Here is a 7,726-nt window from a genome sequence, read left to right on the forward strand (position 1 = left end):
ATATCACTGTAGGAAACACAACAGACAGCAGTGTATTTGGACTAGAGCTAACTCTGGTTACAAAGCAGTTTCATCTATCTGTAGTATATCTGTATTCGTACTAACAGTATACCTATATGCATACATTGATAAGGAAGGATATGTAAATGATGAGAAACAGTTAAGTGTTGCTGTTAAAGTCGGGACGGGTAGAGTGACATAGAATCTTCTTTCAAAGCAGGGACAGGATTACAAGAAGGCTGTAATCACTTTATTGTAACAGGTTGCAAACATTTATACTTTTCACACATCACACATGTCAGCTTTCTATTGATGCCTTTCATGTAAACATACATCAGGCTATACACATGTCATCCTGCTATTGGTACACATAAATCAGGCCATCAGGCCATCCACATGTCAACCTGCTATTGGTACTTTTATGTATACACACACCAGGATTGGTTGCAAAACAGTAAACACAGGTTTTGCCGAGTCATCCTGATTTGCCGAAAGTACAGGAAGTCCATTTCTGTCTTCCATCTTCTTCCTGTCTGAAAGTTGCCCACATTCCTCTGCATGCTGTGTGTTCTCCTCCTTTCAGGGGTATACTGTAATCTGGTCAGTATCGATTGCTTCGTCGATAAGTGCCAGGCTGCTGACAGACCTGCTGTCAACCCCGACAGTTAACAGAGCAATGTCTAATTGATTAATTGATCTTATTTTTTAACCTGTAGGCTACTAGCTTTGGGAGGTAAGTGAACCATTTCAAAAAGACATATGAGAGGTTATTAAAAGGCTTTTAGATCACAATTCTATTGTTATTACTATGTATTTAAAGTTGCTACCCAAAAAAACCCTTTTAAATCTGAAATATTTAAAAGGGTCATGGTTCTTTGGAACTTGCAGCTGTTCAAATAATGATTGTTTGACCTTTGGCACTGATTTTTAATCTTCACAGCAACATGACACATTTTAATAAGACATAATGATCTGTGGATTAGGGTGTTTGATGAAATTAAAAGAACTGATAAGGCATTTTTGAATACCACAAATAGCAGGTCTTTTTGTTAATTATAAACACAAAGAATATCTTATGGATAAAACAGCTTTTAATATGCTAACACTCTAGAGACTAAAATTTGACAAAGATGATTTAATGTAGATTATGATTAACAGTGGCTCCCTGAATAAGCTAAGATGGTATATACTTTTGCATCAGCAATAGTGGATGTGGCACATATGCAGCATCAGCATCAGCTACAAGAGAAAGAGTTACAGTGATTATGCTAAAAAAAAAAAAGGTATGGGTGTTTTAAGGAGTGCCTCTAGGATTTAATACACCTGTTTCCTTGCCTTGCAAGGGTGGGGAACGGAGCAGGTTGGTGCTTCCCAGGTTGACTGGAAGGCTTTCTGGATTTGGAAAGTTGATTAAAAGTGTTGGGAAACAAAAGCAGTGAATGTGTCTCCAAGACAATTTTTGTGGAACACCATGAAAAGCTACCTTTTTATCCATCTCATTAAATAATCATTTGTGCAATAGAAAGGCTAGTGGGAGTATTTCTAAAGCATGATGGTCAAGTAGATTGATTCATGACACACTAGCTCTAACTGCAAACCATGGAATAACATATCATGGAGTATCTGGCAAAGCAGTATTTGTCCCTCAGCAAATCAAGCAAGAAAAAAAACCTCTGAAGATAAATTCTACAAAATAGAAATAACAATTGATACTTGTTTTCATAAAGCATTTTCAGCCACACAGATAATCTCACCGATTAGGAACTAACTTGTTACTGGTGAGCACTTGTTCATATTAATAATTTTATTCAGTGGAAGTTAGCTACATTCTGTATAGTTGCATATAAAACATATTGAAAAGAATCACAAAATTTTTAAATCAATAATACGTTAATGCCAGATTCCATTTAAATTTCCATTTAAATATAATTAAATAGAAAGTTAAATGGCATTAAATTAATCCAGATCTGTCTCAACAGCGTCATGTTTCCGTGAATAAAAAAGTAAGTGTGATACTGGAATAATCTGGAGTATAACCAGCAAGACAAGTGAGCTAATAGTTTAGTACTATTCAGCATTGGCAAGGCTACAGCTGGAATAAGACTAGGGCACCCAGGCTCAGGGAAGATGGGTGCACAGTGGCAAGAGTATGGGGGAAAGCAGCAAGTGTGATGTGAGCAATGGCAGAGAATATGGCTGATGGGCAGTGACTGAAAGAAACAAGTTGGTTTAGTTCAAAGTGAAGCTAAAAAATTGCCTTTCATACAAGTACAGCAAGATGGACTTCAGAATCATAAAACGGTTGTGGCATTACCTAGATATTTGGAAAATACTTTCAAAAGTGGAAGGATAGGAATGCGCTCAGGGAGTGGCCAAGGGAGAGGCTGTCTGTGTTCATCTTCTGAGGTCTTTCAGAGCGTGCTGGTGCTGTTATAATGTGCATTACCTGTAACTCAAAGCCAGACGATCCTCTCCTGAAATAATGATAGTCTACAATCAGGAATTTCTGTCTTTCTATAGCTCCTTAAAATCTTCCCTTATAAATGCAGGGAAATGTGGCCCCACACATTTGCAAAACCATTTGCACAAGATTTCATTTCCCACTCACTCAAGGCTGAGTCCAAGGGGGCTATGATCTGTGTGCTAAGGCATGAGACTCCTTTTTGTGGCTCCTCATATCTCTGTTTTCTAAGATTCATTTTGAGTTCTGGTGAAGTAAGAGACAGAAATACAGGAACTTACATGGATTTTGCTGCTGCATCCACGAAAACACAGGTAAGTTACATTCCAGTTCAGAGAAACGAAAGACCAGGAAGAAAAAGAAAAAAGAAAAAGAAAGAAAGATGGAGAGCAATATAGTAAGCAATTAAGGAAAAATAAGAAAGTCAGAAATCTTGCCTGTTTGAGCTAGAGCCCCAGAGATGCAGGGCTTGCAGAGAGAATACATGAGCATCACATTCCAGTTTGCAATAGCTATTTTCCTTTACAGATGCAGAATTCTGAAATACCCTACTGAAAACATACAGGAAGCAAACTTGACTTTATGAGACACTGTTGATGGGTTTTTTTCACCACATTCTGTGAATGAGAAGCTGCAGGAGAGGCAGTAGGCTGGCAGCCCCACTGGAAAAAGACACAGTGGGATATGAGACTTTTGGCCAGCTGTGGGGTCATCAGGATGCCTGCTTAGCCCAGCTTGGGCCTCCAGACCCTGGCACCGCCTCTGCCTGTGAATGAAGGACATGCCTGGAAAAGTTCAGACAAGGGCCACCACAGTCAGACCCTGTGTCTCTAATCCCAGACTAAGTAGGGGAACAGGAGAAAACAAAGCAGACATGCTGTAGTTTGCGTCATTTTGAAGAAAGAGTCCAGTATTTGGATACTCAAAAACTGCCTACTTATGCTGCATTGAAAAAAAAAAGAAATAAAAAGAAAACACATCTTGCATTTATAGTTTAACTGCATGTAAACATAACCTAAAATCTTCAGGTATCCTACTAGTATACTGACAATCCTGCCTGCCTACACCTATCCCTTTGAACTATTTTGTAAGTGCATCCAGAGCTACCACCTGTCTGTCAGGGTACGGCCAGAGCTCAAAGTGCTGTGTAAGCTGGTGTAAATCATCTCAGGAAGCAGAGTAACTGCAAAATCAGCACTGCCTGGGGAAAAAAAGGCAGAAAAGGATGCTCATGCTTTTTGTGCATTCATTTCTACCTTGTCATCCCTGATACTGCCTGAGTATCTTAGCCTGATCACACCAGCCCATCTCTAACATTTCAGAGCAGCTTAACTCTAGTCCTGCTCTGAAGGCTCTGACTTAGTGTTTCAAGCTGTGGGTTTAAAACCTTCACCCTGTATGTCACTTAGTGTGTCCTGCTTTTCAGACCTCTCCGATTCTTGTGACTCATCTAATGTTTTCCAGCTGCTGATTCCAGAGGAAGAGATGTGACCCAGTAGCTGATGTTTCATACAAAGAAAGAGTATCCTGTTTGCGCAGCACTGTTTTCAAATTCATGTTGCACGTGTCCAGAATTAAACCCATGAATCTGTCCAGACGGATAATTGTATTATTGGGAAATTTACTCTATGTAGGTTAGAAGATCATGAAGATCATGAAGGTTTCAAGAGGTCACAGCACCAGGACTTCTATTTTCCAGACACATCCTCAAGATGAAAGTGCTGAGCAGCTTTCTTGAGCATTTTTTTCACATGTTCTTATGTAGTTTTTGCAGTCTCAAGTCTTTAGTTCATCTCAACAGATTCCCATTAACAAACACAGGAAGGCAGAAAGATCTTTGTGGTATGATTTCTCCATTCAACACTGCATCTTCCCAAAGAAGATGCTTTTCTTAGCTGGAAATTTTACTGTGTATTGAGCTCCTAATAAAACTCTCTGTGGCCATCCACTCAAGACTTATCACTGACCATCCAGCTTTCTACAACAAAACCATTGGATAGCAAGTCCTAGAGGCTGCTGAGTTTTTGGCTGGGCTGCCACAAGTTTACAGCTATATCTAGATTTACTTTCCCACCAGTTATGCAACCAGTCGCATCGCTGACTGTAGTGACAGCTGCTAGAGCTAAGTGTGTTAGCAGACTGTCAGAGCAGCCCTGCTCTGGAGGCTTCATTTCCCTGCGAGTCATTTTTGGCTTGGTCACTTTTTCCTCACTGCCATTCGCTCAGAGGTGAGTTTCTGCCCATGAGTCATCAGTGTTGCTGTAGAGCCCTGTCTGGTGAAGTCCCCCGGGAGCCTCAGGAGCCGTAATGTTTCCGGCACAGACTCCACTCAGCCGATCAAAACCACCTGTATCCTCTAACAAATTCGCAGTCTGTTTGCTTTCTTTTCAAGTCCAACAAATTCTCGGTGTTTCCTTGGTAGCCCACCCAAGCTGGCAGCGCTGCTCACAGGAAGGTTGTATGAGGACAGGGACTGCATGTGGCAAAAACACCTTCCAGAAAAAGAAACGGGTGGGGGTGGAGGGTACAAAAAAGGATGCCTGCACATTGTGTTTGTAAATAAACAGCAGTAAGTTATCAGCAAGTTAACTGTAGCAGCAGGGAACACTTCAGTCAGATTCTGGAAAGCTAACAGTGGCAGGAAACAGTTACGTAAAGTGCAGAACTGCTACTATTTAAAAGTGCACTTCGATCAACAAAGGGAGAAAAGATGTATTTCATGCTTTTCACTCTAAAATACAGCAATTTGAGATAGCTCTTTTCAGCTGGAGGCCTTGAGTTGCGATTTGCTGTAACTTAAATCTCACAGCATTGCCAGATCACATGTGAGAGCAAAGAAAAAAATACAGGGCACTTTTCCCCAGGTGTTATCTGCTGCTTGTTCTGTTACTGAAGGATATGAACATCTGAAGTCAGAAGAGAGGAGCTGGACACTGGCAGGGGGGTGTATAGCTGGGCATCTCCCCTCCCATCTTGCCAGAACCCCCTTTCTAAATCTCTCTACTCCATTTTCCTCTGCCCGAAGAGTCACAAAGAAGCAAGGTTCAGCCACAGAAGCCCATATCTAGTTGCTGTGTGAGTCAAATAATACTCCCACACCCCTCAGATGTGTTTGATAATTCATGATAATACAGCACACGTGTCCTCAGGCTGGGGAGAAGCTGCTAAAGGGAAATGAGAGGAGCGAGGTTACTCCAGACCCAGAAATCAAGTTGGCTAAAGACCTGAAAAGTAGGGAATGGTTCCCTGTAATAGAAAAGAGGCATCTTAATTAAATCCTTTTCTATGATTCACGGTATCTATCCTAATTTCCAATAAATCCAGTAGAAGGAGAATCCAAGAACACCGAGTGCTTAAATCATGTGCCAAAACAACTGGGATATTGAAAACTGTCAGCCATCTACCCGCTCTCACACAACGGTAAATCCCGAGCTATTCCACTGCAGTCACTAGCCTGGATAAACAAGATAAAACCCAGATTCATGTGGATGACCCAAAACCTTTGATGCACTTTAGAAGCAGATATTTCAGCTGGGTGACTGAGATGGCATAGTTCAGCTCTTGTAGTCCAGACAGTGTCACTGACTCTCACAGACAGGCAGGGTTTGAGCAGAAGTGTGCAACTCTGCTTGGTGCAGGCAAATTTCCCTCTGGTGGGCTCTGCCCATGCACACTGTCCCTGCCCTTCTATCCCTCTGGGATGCTGAAAGGCAAACCTTAAATTTTATGTCCTTTCAGGGGTGCTTGGCTGCTACTGACCAGAAACTAAAGCTTTTCATGCGTTTTAAGGGAGGTCATCACTCTAATTGTTAATGGGTTTCCTTTATTATCAAGGTGATTGTGCTGTGACGTTCCCCGGTCAGAGACTGCACTGTTCTTGTGTGGAGGAATGACATGAGCCACAACTCAACTTCTACTGGGATGCTTTGGGGCCTGTAAGTCCAAACCACACTTAATCAGCTATTGGGGAATTTTTGGATAGGGAGTAATTTTGTACTAATTTAGGGATTATGGTTCATAGAAAGGAATCAGAATAGACGTTCCCTAAAAACTCAGTTTTCCCAAATGCTTTAATGGACTTTGCTCTGTTCTAATGTGCTTGAAAGGCAAAGACGACCTGGGACAGGCATCAAGAACAGGTCTATGCCATAATGAAGGCACAAGGTGGACACAACACTTCTCTTGCAGTAATTACTGTCTGGTCCTTGCTGCAAAGTCAATAGTCTTTTATTTTACACTCCCACCTATTGCATTTGTAAACTCTGATCTCAGAAATGTGAACAGCAACTGACGTTGATGAAACAGACAACATCTTGTTTGTAGACAGTGCAGTAAAGTTATATCCAATGGTGGGTAAGGTTTGTTCCTACTCCTGAAAACCATGCAACTTTTTTTATTTCAGATTCATACATGTGAACTCATTTCAGAAAGCTGGACTTTCTTGTACCTTTGGAATGACACATGAAGCATTGAATCTGTTTCCACACAGACCATCAGCAAACCATCCCCATAAGCACAGTCTCTCACTCAAGGTGACAGAGTGCTGTTAAGGAACCAGATTTTTGCTAGTTGATAGAATATTTACCTGTGTCCTTTATTTTTTTGCTTTGGAGGACAACATACTGTTTTGTAGTTAACCTTAAAGTCTTGAACCCCAGAGAACACTAAGTAATGCGTTTTATTGGGAACTTCATGCAAAACCAAGAAAAATATTTCCCCAGAGTTCTCACAGCTATAACAGACTACTGGGGATAGGCAGATATGATAATTTCAAAACATCTAATTTTAATACTCTAATCCAGATAAGAGCTTCCAATAATTTTTGACTCTACAATGAACAATGCTACCTATACTCAGGGTGGTAGGTATATCTGAGACAAAATATATATTTAAATTAAATCATTTGGCTAAATTTTATGTTGGTAATTTTTAGCACTGATATTCTTAAAGCAGACTACCAGGAGTAGGCTGGTGAACATCACACTCTCCTGCACTTCAGGAAACAATGCAGACAGCAGGCCAGAATTTTGCTGGATTATAAATAACCAGATTTGGCCTGGCTCTCTTGTGGATTATGCAAGTTCAGTGTGGAAGAGAAAAGCAGATTAGGAGCCTCATGTTGCCTATTTCTGAGCCAGGAGTTTGTTTCTACTATACAGCAGGTGGTAAAGGAACAGAACAGGAATGACTGCTGTCCCTTCAGGCGCGGGCAGATAAGTGAATGGCATTAGATATCTCCCCATTTCCTACTCACCACAAAGCAAT

At 41.0% G+C, this 7,726-nt stretch overlaps 1 long non-coding RNA gene across 1 annotated transcript; it reads left to right on the forward strand.

Annotated features, from left to right (window-relative positions):
* The first annotated feature begins 443 nt into the window (after positions 1 to 443).
* LOC108496177 lies at positions 444 to 7,107 on the forward strand. Its single transcript, XR_001874374.1, has 3 exons — positions 444 to 733; positions 6,296 to 6,396; positions 6,864 to 7,107. It is a non-coding gene; the product is annotated as an uncharacterized LOC108496177 (long non-coding RNA).
* Positions 7,108 to 7,726: the final 619 nt, after the last annotated feature.

This window comes from Lepidothrix coronata, unplaced genomic scaffold (assembly GCF_001604755.1).
Source record: "Lepidothrix coronata isolate B3197 unplaced genomic scaffold, Lepidothrix_coronata-1.0 Scaffold37, whole genome shotgun sequence".
NCBI classification, from domain to species: Eukaryota; Metazoa; Chordata; class Aves; order Passeriformes; family Pipridae; genus Lepidothrix; species Lepidothrix coronata.